The 16,328-nt window shown below is 44.3% G+C and overlaps 1 protein-coding gene across 1 annotated transcript in view; it reads right to left on the bottom strand.

Moving 5' to 3' along the window:
• Nucleotides 1-14,361, bottom strand: part of LOC126268096 (methyl farnesoate epoxidase-like) — a 185,297-nt gene extending 170,936 nt beyond the window's left edge. Inside the window, exon 1 of the mRNA XM_049973604.1 lies at nucleotides 14,258-14,361. The gene's annotated coding sequence lies outside the window, so the exon portion shown is untranslated. The remainder of the gene's footprint in view (nucleotides 1-14,257) is intronic.
• Between the last annotated feature and the right edge of the window lie 1,967 nt (nucleotides 14,362-16,328).

Genomic DNA, 16,328 nt, shown 5'->3' with positions numbered 1-16,328 from the left:
CTCACGCCCCAACATTGTGCAGCCCGCCTCCAGTGGTGTCGCGACAGGCGTGAATGGAGGGACGAATGGAGACGTGTCGTCTTCAGTGATGAGAGTCGCTTCTGCCTTGGTGCCAATGATGGTCGTATGCGTGTTTGGCGCCGTGCAGGTGAGCGCCACAATCAGGACTGCATACGACCGAGGCACACAGGGCCAACACCCGGCATCATGGTGTGGGGAGCGATCTCCTACACTGGCTGTACACCTCTGGTGATCGTCGAGGGGACACTGAATAGTGCACGGTACATCCAAACCGTCATCGAACCCATCGTTCTACCATTCCTAGACCGGCAAGGGAACTTGCTGTTCCAACAGGACAATGCACGTCCGCATGTATCCCGTGCCACCCAATGTGCTCTAGAAGGTGTAAGTCAACTACCCTGGCCAGCAAGATCTTCGGATCTGTCCCCCATTGAGCATGTTTGGGACTGGATGAAGCGTCGTCTCACGTGGTCTGCACGTCCAGCACGAACGCTGGTCCAACTGAGGCGCCAGGTGGAAATGGCCGTTCCACAGGACTACATCCAGCATCTCTACGATCGTCTCCATGCGAGAATAGCAGCCTAAATTGTTGCGAAAGGTGGATATACACTGTACTAGTGCCGACATTGTGCATGCTCTGTTGCCTGTGTCTCTGTGCCTGTGGTTCTGTCAGTGTGATCATGTGATGTATCTGACCCCAGGAATGTGTCAATAAAGTTTCCCCTTCCTGGGACAATGAATTCACGGTGTTCTTATTTCAATTTCCAGGAGTGTATATTCGAATGCAGTATTTAATATTGCAGCAAAAATTTCAGTAAACTCCTGCTACTGGTTCAAATGGCTCTGAGCACCATGGGACTTAACATCTATGGCCATTAGTCCCTTAGAACTTAGAACTACTTAAACCTAAGTAACCTAAGGACATCTCACAACACCCAGTCATCACGACGCAGAGAAAATCCCTGACCCCGCCGGGAATCGAACCCGGGAGCCCGGGCGTGGGAAGCGAAAACGATACCGCACGACCACGAGACTCCTGCTACTATCAAGAAAATATGGCATAACGTAGAAATACAGCTTAGCTATAAAATTGCACAAAGGTGTTAAAATCCCTTCGTTAAGGAATACTCATAACGAGATCTGTCTGGTTCCCTACTCAGGTCTGACATGGCTTCCCCTGGTGGGCAACTACAGGGGACGTCCGCTGTCTGAGCGAAAAGTTCGGATCGCAGCGCGAGGCGTTCACGTATCTCGCCCAGAAGTACGGATCGCCCTTGCCGGGCCTACATCTGGGAGGCGACCTGACCGTCATCATCTCCATCAGGAGCCTCATATGCGAGATCCTCACGTGACCTCAATTTGAAGGACGGCCCCAGAACGTCTCCGCCTACCTACGCAACCTGGTGCAGCGAAGAGGTGAGTTGCACTGCTGTAAATGTAATTTAGCATTTCTACAGGAAGTTGCAGGTGAAGCGATCAATCTAATAATCGACTTCTCTGTGGCCACAAGCACACACGCTGAGACTGAAACTAACACCGCCCTAACAGCGATCTGCGATACAGAAATGAAAGACATAGATGTATATTCAAGTGTTCACAGCAAAAAAGGAAAACAAAAACTAAAGCGACTCGGTGGATTAGTACGTGTAGTCAAAAAGATTTGAGGCTAGATTCTTTTGCATTTTTTTCCTGTTACTTGTCGCTTATTTCACTTTTAGCATTGATTTATTAATGTAAACATACGAACCTGCATAGAGTCCACATTAAACTGGACAAGTTAGCTCGACGTCAGAGGAAGACAAGGGCACACCAGAGACAAAAGGACCAGGACTGCTAAAGTGTCAGCACCAACACCCAGGAGGAGGATACTTTACTTTTTTACGTCAAAATGTTCAAACATGTACCATTTATTTAAAAAACTAAAGATTTTAAACGTCTATTCAGCTTTGTAAGAAAATGACAATCATTTATGATTCACTGCGAATTAACTGACAGTAAAGTATTATCTGTTAATACAGTTTGACAAAGACACAACTTTTTCTCATGTTCGGAAGGAAAATATGTAGACTGAAGTGACGAATTAAAATTTGCGCCAGGGCCGATTTGAACCGAGGTCTTATACTCACTGACCTCTATGCCACCCTGGCACAGTCTCTTGGCACAACTGATGGACTACCGCAGCACGCCTCCCTCTTCATTCCAATTTCCCATTCACGCCCTAGCCGACTTGGTATTCCCTCTGAACTCGAACAGCTTTGCAGAGGCTGTCCAACTGCACTGTCCAACTGAACTGCAAAAGCACCTCGGCATTGAACTACACAGGGGATCCTGCCTGAAACTCAGGTGTAAGTGCTTTAATCAAATGGAATAGTATGGTTGCAGAGACCTTTCAAGTCTGAGGTGCAAATCCAATAAAGTTGAAAAGCCTCTGCAATGCTGTTCGTGTTTAGGAGGAATACCAAGTGGTGTGAGCGTGTGGGGTTGTTCTGAGATGTTATTCTGTGCAACGGATTAATCTCAGATGCACCCTTTACCCTGTGGTTCCTGCAAGATGCAATTTCCACCCCAACACTACTACACTACTACTACTACAGTAAACGAATAAAGAATTTAAAAAAAGCGATGGTCATTGTTTGCAAATTATTTGTGAATCTGTAGTTACAATCCAATACTAACTTCAGTAGAAGAAACTGCCTTTGTTAGTACATATGTACTTATATCTGTGGAATGTTTGGCCCAAGTTTTGTAAATGTTCTCAAATTATCGAGTCGCATTTCTCACGACGTCTGCAGAGGCTTAATAATAAAGTCTTGAAGGTGTTGGTGGGATTGTAGTCCCAGTGTTGCATGATGACGAAGTGTGGAGTGCAGTGGTAAAGGCCTGTTGTTCATGCTGGGGTGCTAATGAAACAGTATTAGCGATTTACACGTTTACTGTTTATAGTTTTGCATTTGAATCATGTTCTCTGCGGCAGCAGAGGACACAGTAGAAGTGGCATGTGGGATCGGGATGCGTTGATGCGTCCATCTCAGCAGTCTCCAGGTTGTCAGCATGGTCAGGGCTGCCAGCACAGTAAAAGCGGCGTGAAGCAAGGTAGACTGTTCAGTTGATGGCAGACGTTGCCCGTTCGGCAGTGACGCTCAACAGCGTGATGACTCGGTTTAATAGGGCGCACTCAAGGAAGCTCCCTGGACCTCTGCATGGCCTTTCCACCAGAGGAAGGCGATGGACACTTGTCTAGGCTTACAGATGCAAGTCGTGTTGTAGCAACTAGCGCACCTCCCCGAACAGTTACAGTTCAACAGCGCACCAAACTCTATCAGTTTGGCCTCCAGAGGGCAGCTGGCAGAAGGCTCCAACTTCGCAGAATATTTCCCTCCCTTCACAGTGAGGTCATACTGCCGAGCTGGTGATTCAGATACCTCGCTCGAGCGATGTGTATGAATGGCCTCGGTCGTATGTCATGTTGTTTGCAGTATCAGATCCCCTATCTATTTGACATTCCAATGCAGACGTTGCTTAAGTGTCTGCCTTAGCTTTGCTTGCAGATGGCCAGGGAGACGCTTCAATAAATTTTACATTCAGCGAGGGTATTTTTCTGTGGTGCAACAGTGTTATGGAATGTGAATTAGTAAAGTTGGCTAGTAATGGTACTAACTGGCTATCTGTACATGTTTTACCAAGGGCAGTGGCGAAGCGTATAATACACTGGACTAGCAATCGGGAAGACGATGGTTCAAACCTGCGTACGGCCATCCAGATTACATCTTCCGTGATTTCCCTAAATTACTCTAGGCATTAGTCGGGATGGTTTCTTTGAAAGGGTACGGATGATATCCTTCCATATCCTTGACACAATGCGAGTTTGTACTCTGCCTCTAATGACCTCGATGTCGACGGGACGTTAAACCCAATCTTTGTTCCTTCCTTCCTTGTAAATATTTAACTCACTGCTATCATGGTCGTATACGGCAAGGAGCTGATGCATTTCTTTATGTGTGGTGCTTTTCAAACGGCAAAATTTGTTCTTTGTTCACAAGCTCCCTGGTGAAAATATATCGTCAGTGAATTTATGATAGTACTGGGCGCAATATACATGTACCCGTGGTCTAGGGGTAGCGTCTTTGTTTCATAATCAAAACGTCTACGGTCCTGGGTTCGATCCCCGCCACTGCCTAAATTTTGATAAATAATCAGCATTGGCGGCCGAAGACTTCCGGCAAAGAAGTCAGCCTCATTCTGCCAACGGCCTTGCCAAAGAGGGCGGAGGAGCAGATAGAGGTTCAGGGCACTCTCTTGTCCTATGGGTGGGAAATTGCCCCTAAAGGCGGAAGAATCAGCAATGATCAACGACATGAGGATGCAGAAGGCAATGGAAACCACTGCATTTAAGACACTTAACGTGTATCCACAGGACATGTGGCCTGTAGTTGAAGAAGTGTCATGATGATCTCTCCATTGGCAAAAGATTCCGGAATAGTCCCCCATTCGGATCTCCGGGAGGGGACTGCCAAGGGGGAGGTTACCATGAGAAAAAGATTGAATAATTAACGAAAGGATAATGATCTACGAGTCGGGGCGTGGAATGTCAGAAGCTTGAACGTGGTAGGGAAACTAGAAAATCTGAAAAGGGAAATGCAAAGGCTCAATCTAGATATAGTAGGGGTCAGTGAAGTGAAGTGGAAGGAAGACAAGGATTTCTGGTCAGATGAGTATCGGGTAATATCAACAGCAGATAAAAATAGTATAACAGGTATAGGATTCGTTATGAATAAGAAGGTAGGACAGAGGGTGTGTTACTGTGAACAGTTCAGTGACCGGGTTGTTCTAATCAGAATCGACAGCAGACCAACACCGACAACGATAGTTCAGGCATACATGCCGACGTCGCAATCTGAACATGAACAGATAGAGAAAGTCTATGAGGATATTGAAAGGGTAATGCAGTATGTAAAGGGGGACGAAAATCTAATAGTCGTGGGCGACTGGAATGCAGTTGTAGGGGAAGGAGTAGAAGAAAAGGTTACAGGAGAATATGGGCTTGGGACAAGGAATGAAAGAGGAGAAAGACTAATTGAAATCTGTAAGAAGTTTCAGGTAGTAATAGCGAATACTTAGTTCAAGAATCACAAGAGGAGGAGGTATACTTGGAAAAGGCCGGGAGATACGGGAATATTTCAATTAGATTACATCATGGTCAGACAGAGATTCCGAAATCAGATACTGGATTGCAAGGCGTACCCAGGAGCAGATATAGACTCAGATCACAATATAGTACTGATGAAGAGTAGGCTGAAGTTCCAGACATTAGTCAGGAAGAATCAATACGCAAAGAAGTGGGATACGGAAGTTCTAAGGAATGACGAGATACGTTTGAAGTTCTCTAACGCTATAGATACAGCAATAAGGAATAGCGCAGTAGGCATCACAGTTGAAGAGGAATGGACATCTCTAAAAAGGGCCATCACAGAAGTTGGGAAGGAAAACATAGGTGCAAAGAAGGTAGCTGCGAAGAAACCATGCATAACAGAAGAAATACTTCATTTGATTGATGAAAGGAGGAAGTACAAACATTGGGGATCCAGTATTAGAATCGGAATTTAAAAGAGCTTTGGAGGACTTACGGTCAAATAAGGCAGAAGGGATAGATAACATTCAATCAGAATTTCTAAAATCATTAGGGGAAGTGGCAACAAAACGACTATTCACGTTGGTGTGCAGAATATATGAGTCTGGCGACATAAAATCTGACTTTCGGAAAAGCATCATCCACACAATTCCGAAGACGGCAAGAGCTGACAAGTGCGAGAATTATCGCACAATCAGCTTAACAACTCATGCATCGAAGCTGCTTACAAGAATAATATACAGAAGAATGGAAAAGAAAATTGAGAATGCGTTAGGTGACGATCAGTTTGGCTTTAGGAAAAGTAAAGGCACGAGAGAGGCAATTCTGACGTCACGGCTAATAATGGAAGCAAGGCTAAAGAAAAAGCAAGACACGTTCATAGGATTTGTCGACTTGGAAAAAGCGTTCGACAATATAAAATGGTGCAAGCTGTTCGAGATTCTGAAAAAATTAGGGTTAAGCTATAGGGAGAGACGGGTCATATACAATATGTACAACAACCAAGAGGGAATAATAAGAGTGGACCATCAAGAACGAAGTGTTTGTATTAAGAAGGGAGTAAGACAAGGCTGTAGCCTTTCGCCTCTACTCTTCAATCTGTACATCGAGGAGGCAATGATGGAAATAAAAGAAAGGTTCAGGAGTGGAATTAAAATACAAGGTGAAAGGATATCAATGAAACGATTCGCTGGTGACATTGCTATCCTGAGTGAAAGTGAAGAAGAATTAAATGATCTGCTGAACGGAATGAACAGTCTAATGAGTACACAGTATGGTTTGAGAGTAAATCGGAGAAAGACGAAGGTAATGAGAAGTAGCAGAAATGAGAACAGCGAGAAACTTAACATCAGGATTGATGGTCACGAAGTCAATGAAGTTAAGGAATTCTGCTACCTAGGCAGTAAAATAACCAATGACGGACGGAGCAAAGAGGACATGAAAAGCAGACTCGCTATGGCAAAAAAGGCATTTCTGGCCAAGAGAAGTCTACTAATATCTAATACCGGCCTTAATTTGAGGAAGAAATTTCTGAGGATGTACGTCTGGAGTACAGCATTGTATTGTAGTGATACATGGACTGTGGGAAAACCGGAACAGAAGAGAATCGACGCATTTGAGATGTGGTGCTATAGACGAATGTTGCAAATGAGATGGACTGTTAAGGTAAGGAATGAGGAGATTCTACGCAGAATCGGAGAGGAAAGGAATATGTGGAAAACACTGATAATGAGAAGGGACAGGATGATAGGACATCTGCTAAGACATGAGGGAATGACTTCCATGGTACTAGAGGGAGCTGTAGAGGGTAAAAACTGTAGAGGAAGACAGAGATTGGAATACGTCAAGCAAATAATTGAGGACGTTGGTTGCAAGTGCTACTCTGAGATAAGAGGTTAGCACAGGAAAGGAATTCGTGGCGGGCCGCATCAAACCAGTCAGTAGACTGATGGCCAAAAAAACTGGGAGTAATAGCTGTAGAGACTGCTGCGGAGCTATATCTCAGGGCCCAAAGCAACCAGGAGGAACCCATTCTCAGCTAGCAAAATGGTCGAGTGGTGAAAGCAGTTCAGACACATGCCCAAGCTTCCAAATTTATGTTTCTGTAAACGTATAGGCATGAATGTGGAAATAATGATATGCATCCAGGTGTTGAATAGAACTGTTATATTCATTCTACGCACAATATTTCGATGAGGGACACAGTCATTTTCTTCAGGTGTTGCGAGTTGCACTGCTGTGTGTACTCACTGCCTGGACTCCAACCGGAATAGGAGCAATGGATCGGCCATCGAAATGTTGCTCATGAAATTAAAACATCCATCAGACGTACACCATTGACGCTGGGGAAACCTGAGAGAATAAGTGCTAGAATGTTCCTTTTGAAAAAGATACGATCGTTATCGCTACCCATCCTTGATGTAGCAGCGTTTGTTGGCCATTTGTCAACCAACCTCTTGTCTATGACAACAGCTCCGCAAACATTACAGCATATGGCACTTCGAAGGCGAATCCATCCATCTAATCAGTATGAATTTATGAAGATGACTGCAATTTACTGTACAGTTCAGAAACTGAAATGCTATTGGCTGCCGATTGTTAACCTTCGCCAATGAATCTGGCTTCCTGGCCTACAGGGTGGAAGGATGTCAGCTTGTCCCCATACAACATTCACAGAAAGACACTGTGCTATTGTTTGAGGAGGCGGTGTGTACAAGATTATGATCTGGGGAATATTTATGGCACGTTATCATGTATCATTATAGGATACATAGCAGTCGTATGTTGGTAAATTAAAGAAAATTTGAGAGAAAAGGGAACTAGCTGTATGATAACCAAGATCTCAGCAAGTGGCAGGCAAAAAAATAGGCTGAAATACTAAAGCAATGTGTAGAAGGGCTATGCAAAGAAAAGAAATATGAAGAGGGTATTGTGGAAAAAGAAGAGGAAGTGCTTGAAGCTAAAATGGGATAATAATGGCTCTACGCACTATGGGACTTAACATCTGAGGTCATCGGTCCCCGAGACTTAGAACTACTTAAACCTAACTAACCTAAGGACTTCACACACAGCCATTCCCCAGGCAGGATTCGAACCTGCGACCGTAGCTGCAGCGCGGATCAGGACTGAAGCGCCTAGAACCGCTCGACCACTTGCGACTGTAGCAGCAGCGCGGTTCAGGACTGAAGCGCCTAGAACCGCTCGGCCATAGTGGCCGGCTAAAATGGGATAAGCAACACTTCAAGAAGAATTTGATTAAAAGCTGAAAGACCTACGTGGAAACAAGGGACCTGAAATACACGATGTCCCTGCAGAATTATTGAGGTCAGTTGTAAGATTTGTCATAATAGAACATAATACTCTCAAGAAAAACATAGGTCCTAGTAATTTCAATGTCGAAGAAGGCACTTGCTAAAAAATTTGAGCGTTACCGAATATTCGGTTTAATAAGTTCTCGCTGCAAACTTCTAACACCACTTCGCTACTGAAGAATCTAACGACTGGTAGAGGAAACCTAAGGGAAGATCACTTAAGGATTCCGGAGGAATATAGCAGTTAATAAAAAGTAAAGCTACATTTATGGCAATTGTAAAGTATGGTTTTTTTACAATGTTGGTATGAATACACTCCCATAGATTCTGAAGTTATCAGGGATGAAAGGAGGGGGCAAAATTAAGTACATTATATACAGAATCCACGCTGCAGTTATAAGAAAGAAGGGAGAACGATTAGAGTTTAACTCCTTGTCTGCGACGAGGTCAAGAGACGAAACACAAGCTCAGGCGACCAAGCCTTTTGAGGAAACGAGTCTGGCGTTGGCATTAAGTGATTTAGAGAAATCCTGGAACAGCCAAATCTTCATGGGCGTACTGGATTTTGGACCACTTACCTCCTAAAATTCGGTCAGTGCCTTATCGCTGCGCCATACCACTCTGTTTGCGGTTATGACGATCGGTCTGGTGTTTGGTTGGTTCATTCGACAAAAGTACCAAACAACGAGGTCATCGGTCCCAGCGTATTGGGGAAGGATGTGGAAGGAAGTCAGCCATGCCCTTTCAAAGGAACTATCCCGGCATTTGTCTAGAGCGATTGAGGGAGGCCACGGAAAATCTAAATCAGGATGGCCGGACGTGGGTTTGAACCTTCGTCCTCCCCAATGGGTTCAAATGGTTCAAATGGCTCTAAGCACTATGGGACTGAACGTCTGAGGTGATCAGTCCCCTAGACTTAGAAATAGTTAAACCTAACTAACCTAATGACATCACACACATCCATGCCCGAGGCAGGATTGGAACTTGCGACCGTAGCAGCAGCTTGGTTCCGGACAGAAGCGCCTAGAACCGCTAGGCCACAGCGGCCGGCTGTCGAATGGGAGCTAACCACAGCACCACCCCACTCAGTATGACGACCGAAGGACGTGAAAGGAAGGGCGTAGTGGAGAACAAAGTGAATTGTGGTTCTAGCCAATCCGCCATTTTAACAACTAGCTCATACGCTGTACTGGTAAAAAGCCTGAATAACCATCTTTTTCAATGCAAACCGCTGGAGCCATGCCGACTACAGTGCCGTGGCAAGCTGTGCTGGGGTTCTGGGTTGAGAATCCATAACGCGAGTAGCCCAATCGAGGAGGTTCCACAGATTCTCAACTGTGGTTGAATCCGGGGAGTTTCATGACCAGGTGAGTACATTAAACCCATCCTGGTGCTCTTCCACCAACGCACGTACGCTGCGAGCTGTGTGACGCGTTGTACTGTCCTGTTGGTAGATGTCATCGTGCAGTGCAAACAACACAATGCACGTGTGGTGGACATGGTCCCCAAGGATATACGCATCAGACTTTCGAAATTTGCACCTTCTGTTTGAATGGAATTATTGAGTAGCTCAATCACCCCTTCGCACATTCGCTTGAGAATACCCTCCGTATTTTGGTTGTGATGTCACATATTCAACAATTGTTATCCAGTATTGGGGTATTTCCCGACTTTTGCAGCCCCAAATGTCTTATATTAAATTACTTTTCTCAGCGTCATCTACATCAACAGCCGTGTGTGCGTGTTTTGACAGACCGACCTACGAACTAACTTTGTCGGGATGTCGCGCAAGTCGGACCACACGGCAGCCGAAGCCTCCCACCACTTCCCCTAACACATTATGCCGTTTGTAGTGCTGTCGTGCTAACCACCCGACCAAAGTTCATCTTTTGTCGCAGTGCGCGGTATTCAATGCTGCTCTACAGAGTGCGAAGCAGACGAAACTGTGACAGAGTTTCCGAAGAAATTGAAGGACTAGAGACGTTTGTGGCACACGTCATGCGACAAGCATACCAATATAGATACAAGAAATGAAGCACTTTTTTTAAATGCATTCATAATGGTTCCTTGTGGCATATAGAGAGAATAAAAGTCAGTCCATCCTTTCTATTTATGTTGTTAGGTTTTATTGCTGACACTTGACAGAAACAAAATCTAGAAACCGACCTATCGACATTTAATGGACGTTAATCCAATAAACGCTCTTGCTTCATTGGTGTAAGTGTTACAAGAGGCCCAGTCTATATCCAAACCCTGTGCTATGAAGAGCAAAGAGCGCTTCCTTTCCATTTAAAACTGTTACCAAATACCACTAGATGATGAGCACCAGCACCATGTGTAGTCTGCCTTGTTCGAATGTGAACGTTTTCTTTGACTAACCGGTCATCCTTTATGCTACGTATATAAATAAGTTATTAACGTTTACGTGAACATCTGTTGTTTTATCTATCCTGCTTCACCACGAAGTGTTTCCGTAGTCAATTAAAAACCACACTGCAGGTTTCAGAAATTATTTTAGTAGATAATTGTGTGAATACAACATTTGGGGTCCTCTTATCTTCTGCTATTAAACAGAAGTCGTAATGTAGTTAGCAGCCTCTCCTTGCACCTTACAGCCTCTCTCATCTACATCTACATCTACATGACTACTCTGCAATTCACATTTAAGTGCTTGGCAGAGGGTTCATCGAACCACAATCATACTATCTCTCTACTATTCCACTCCCGAACAGCGAGCGGGAAAAACGAACACCTAAACCTTTCTGTTCGAGCTCTGATTTCTCTTATTTTATTTTGATGATCATTCCTACCTATGTAGGTTGGGCTCAACAAAATATTTTCGCATTCGGAAGAGAAAGTTGGTGACTGAAATTTCGTAAGAAGGTCTCGCTGCGACGAAAAACGTCTATGCTGTAATGACTTCCATCCCAACTCGCTTACCATATCTGCCACACTCTCTCCCCTATAACGCGATAATACAAAACGAGCTGCCCTTTTTTGCACCCTTTCGATGTCCTCCGTCAATCCCACCTGGTAAGGATCCCACACCGCGCAGCAATATTCTAACAGAGGACGAACGAGAGTAGTGTAAGCTGTCTCTTTAGTGGACTTGTTGCATCTGCCAAGTGTCCTGCCAATGAAACGCAACCTTTGGCTCGCCTTCCCGACAATATTATCTATGTGGTCCTTCCAACTGAAGTTGTTCGTAATTTTAACACCCAGGTACTTAGTTGAATTGACAGCCTTGAGAATTGTACTATTTATCGAGTAATCGAATTCCAACGGATTTCTTTTGGAACTCATGTGGATCAACTCACACTTTTCGTTATTTAGCGTCAACTGCCACCTGACACACCATACAGCAATCTTTTCTAAATCGCTTTGCAGCTGATACTGGTCTTCGGATGACCTTACTAGACGGTAAATTACAGCATCATCTGCGAACAGTCTAAGAGAACTGCTCAGATTGTCACCCAGGTCATTTATATAGATCAGGAACAGTAGAGGTCCCAGGACGCTTCCCTGGGGAACACCTGATATCACTTCAGTTTTACTCGATGATTTGCCGTCTATTACTACGAACTGCGACCTTCCTGACAGGAAATCACGAATCCAGTCGCACAACTGAGACGATACCCCATAGCTCCGCAGCTTGATTAGAAGTCGCTTGTGAGGAACAGTGTCAAAAGCTTTCCGGAAATCTAGAAATACGGAATCAACTTGAGATCCCCTGTCGATAGCGGCCATTACTTCGTGCGAATAAAGAGCTAGCTGCGTTGCACAAGAGCGATGTTTTCTGAAGCCATGCTGATTACGTGTCAATAGATCGTTCCCTTCGAGGTGGTTCATAATGTTTGAATGCAGTATATGCTCCAAAACCCTACTGCAAACCGACGTCAATGATATAGGTCTGTAGTTAAATGGATTACTCCTACTACCCTTCTTAAACACTGGTGCGACCTGCGCAATTTTCCAATCTGTAGGTACAGATCTATCGGTGAGCGAGCGGTTGTATATGAGTGCTAAGTAAGGAGCTATAGTATCAGCGTAATCTGAAAGGAACCTAATCGGTATACAATCTGGACCTGAAGACTTGCCCGTATTAAGCGATTTGAGTTGCTTCGCAACCCCTAAGGTATCTACTTGTAAGAAACTCATGCTAGCAGATGTTCGTGTTTCAAATTCTGGAATATTCCATTCGTCTTCCCTGGTGAAGGAATTTCGGAAAACTGCGTTCTATAACTCCGCTTTAGCGGCACAGTCGTCGATAACAGTACCATCGGCACTGCGCAGCGAAGGTATTGACTGCGTCTTGCCGCTTGTGTATTTTACATACGACCAGAATTTCTTCGGATTTTCTACCAAATTTCGAGACAATGTTTCGTTGTGGAACCTATTAAAGGGCATCAAAAATGGTTCAAATGGCTCTGAGCACTATGAGACTCAACTGCTGTGGTCATTAGTCCCCTAGAACTTAGAACTACTTAAACCTAACTAACCTAAGGACATCACACACATCCATGCCCGAGGCGCACGGTTCCGGTCTGCGCGCCTAGAACCGCGAGACCACCGCGGCCGGCCAGGAAGGGCATCCGACCACCCTCTGACACGAACATTGCCACATACATAGTAAGATGGCCGGCCCCGCGTTGAAGTGGGACAAAGTCCCAAGGAAATGATGATGATGAAATATTCTCTGTTTTGATAGATTGTAAATCGATCATTCAATAGTTATCCTGCAAAATAATAATAACGATATTAAATTATACAGTGGAATATAGTGAACCAACCACATCCATGTACTCTGGTGGTTATGAGATGTTGCGCATTGCTATATTGACTTGCTGATATTTTCATAGTGATGCTCAACAGTTGGCAGCAGTTGCACATGACGAAAAGTTTAAACATTCAAACTTCCTGGCAGATTAAAACTGTCTGCTGGCCCGAGACTCGTACTCGGGACTGGTAGAGCACTTGCCCATGAAAGGCAAAGGTCCCGAGTTCGAGTTCCACCGCAGAGTGAAAATCTCATTCTGAAAACATCCCCCAGGCTGTGGCTAAGCCATGTCTCCGCAATATCCTTTCTTTCAGGAGTGCTAGTTCTGCAGGGTTCGCAGGAGAGCTTCTGTAAAGTTTGGAAGGTAGGAGACCAGGTACTGGTACAAATAAAGCTGTGAGGACGGGGCGTGAGTCGTGCTTGGGTAGCTCAACTGGTAGAGCACTTGTCCGCGAAAGGCTAGTTCCAGAGTTCGAGTCTCGGTCGGGCACACAGTTTTAATCTGCGAGGAAGTTTCATATCAGCGCACACTCTGCTGCGGAGTGAAAATCTCATTCGGGTTAAACATTCACAAATGCGTACATGAGGTTTTATGGGGAAAACTACTTCTGTTGCAATTATGACACAGTAAAAGTTAAGATACACAATTGTAGCCAGAGGGACTGAAAGGGTTAAGTAATATAACGTAGATAAATTTCGTTCATTGCATTAGACACTTCTGTGCCCACTACTTTCTCTCAGCCTGTTTTTTGTTTGACATTGTCACCTCTAACATAGCCAGGGGAAACCCCCGTTTTTGTTTCTGTGCAAAACCAAGCGGGACCTCTTAAAACATAAATGAATTGAAGATGAACAAATTACAACAGTAGGGGTTGCGGCACTGTAATCGCTGAGTGCAGTCGGTCTGGACGTGAGTAGGCGGGCATGAAATTGATCGGGAGGTCTATCGGCTGAAGGATTGGTGTGTGTGCAGGGGCCTTCAATAAGAATCACGCTCCACATCAGCAGGTGGCGCCTTACCTGGCGGGAATCCTGGAGGGCGCCTCAGCTTCCCCCACAGCCACACGGCCAGGGATAGTGCGGGGCAGGGGCAGCACCAGAGAAAGCATGTCGTCTCTTCCCATCGACCGACGAGCACTGGACTGACGCCGCGTCCGGCGACCGACAGCCAGTTAAGCCCAGAGCCACCGTGGTGTGCGGGGTGGGGCGGGGAGTGGAGCTCAGCTCACCCAATCCCGCTGCTGCACGGCTCGCCGACACTGCTGACGCACTCTTCAGCGCTCGCGAAGACAGATGGCTCTATTCCTCGTGTTATCCATCTCTGTCAGCTCCAAACCAATGCCTAGTTTGCATATCAGTCTGAACACTTCCAATACAGGTGGAGAACTTTCATTTACGAACTTTCTGCCTTACAGTTTCTACTTCCATTTCTACATCTACGTTTATACACCACAAACACAAGACGCGAGCGTGTTTCAGTCGAATCTGCTTACTGTTATCAAACCTTACACTCTCCCTGTAACCCTCCCTCTACCCATCCCTCCCTTCCCATTTCCTTCTACCGCCAAACTAAGGATTCCTTGATGCCTTAGAATGTCTCCTATTAACCATTCCTTCTTTTAGTCATACATGTACATCTACATTAAAGATTGGACCTCTTGGTGCATTCCGTCACCCTAAAAATTGTTCAATACATCTCTTTATTGGTCTTCCTAAAGATCTTTTGCTTCTTGGTTTGTATTGTTTCATTGTTTTAGTGATTCTACCATCTGGAATACTGTCTATATGTTCTTCCCATCTTAACTGATATTCTTTAATTATGTAAATTATGTTTTGCATGTTCAGATTCAGCTCGGATGTCATCATTTCTCTTTTTATTCATCAAGGTATACCCAGCTACGTGTCTAAGGTGATTCATTTCATATCCTTCTGTTTTCTTTTCATCTCATATCAAAGAGTCCAGTTATCGCATCAGTTGAGCAGTGCTGGTAGCCAGAACCTTACTGAACTTCAGTAGAGTATCTCTGTGAACTTACTTTCCCAATATTCTGCCAAAAATTTCATACAAATAGTTAAAACAGCTCTAACTTATCTGCATTTCATTGTTTGCACTGTATGTAATATTGCACCCTCAATATTGAAATTTATTAATTTTCTCTATGACCTACTTATCAATTTCAATCTTAACTCGCATGTGAAGTTGTCCTGAAAATGACACTGATTTGTTCTTTGAGATGTAAACTTTCAGATTATATTCTCTGGCTATTTTAATTAAATCAAAGGAACCTTCTTGTAAGTCATTTTCATTTTGCCTTATATTTACTTGGCCATCAGCAAAAAATTGAGTACTAATTGAGTCGGTGCGAATGGACACTCTTGTCTACCTCCTTGCTTTATTTCAGTCACATTACGTCTGTTGCTTGCCATTTTCTATTGTATTTTGTTTTTCATATAGAGCTCATTGAGACGCAATCTCTCTGTTTCTTAAAATTTCCCGCAATTTGTTTCAATTTACCGGCCGTTGTGACCGAGCGGTTCTAGGCGCTTCAGTCTGGAGCCGTATGACCGCTACCGTCGCAGATTCAAATCCTGCCTCGGGAATGGATGTGTGTGATGTCCTTAGGTTAGTTAGGTTTAAGTATTTGTAAGTTCTAGGGTACTGATGACCTCAGATGTTAAGTCCCATAGCGCTCAGAGCCATTTGAACCATTGTTTTGTTTCAATTTACTTTATCAAACGCCTTTTCGTAGTCAATGAAGGCAAGAAACGTTGGTTAATTGAATTCACATGTTCTGTTAGTTATGTCGTGGAAAGATTCAGCCAAACATGCTCTGTATGTTCAAAAACCGCTTTGAGAGTTATATAGCACAGTCAGCGATTGGCGATTTTGCTTTCTGAAAATTCTAGCAAATAATTTATAACATAAATTCAGAAGGCTAATACTCTCTGCAGTTCTGACAATCATGTCTGTTTCCTTTCTTATAAATTGGGCATATTTGGGCTATATATTACACTCCTCAGGTATATAAAGACTTCGCCAGAAAACATTCATAAAATCTAATGTTCTTACTTTTGCAATATTTGGTGCACA

This window comes from Schistocerca gregaria, chromosome 4 (assembly GCF_023897955.1).
Source record: "Schistocerca gregaria isolate iqSchGreg1 chromosome 4, iqSchGreg1.2, whole genome shotgun sequence".
Classification (NCBI taxonomy): Eukaryota; Metazoa; Arthropoda; class Insecta; order Orthoptera; family Acrididae; genus Schistocerca; species Schistocerca gregaria.
The sequence above is the reverse complement of the archived record's forward strand: the minus strand, read 5'-3'. Positions and strand labels throughout refer to the sequence as shown.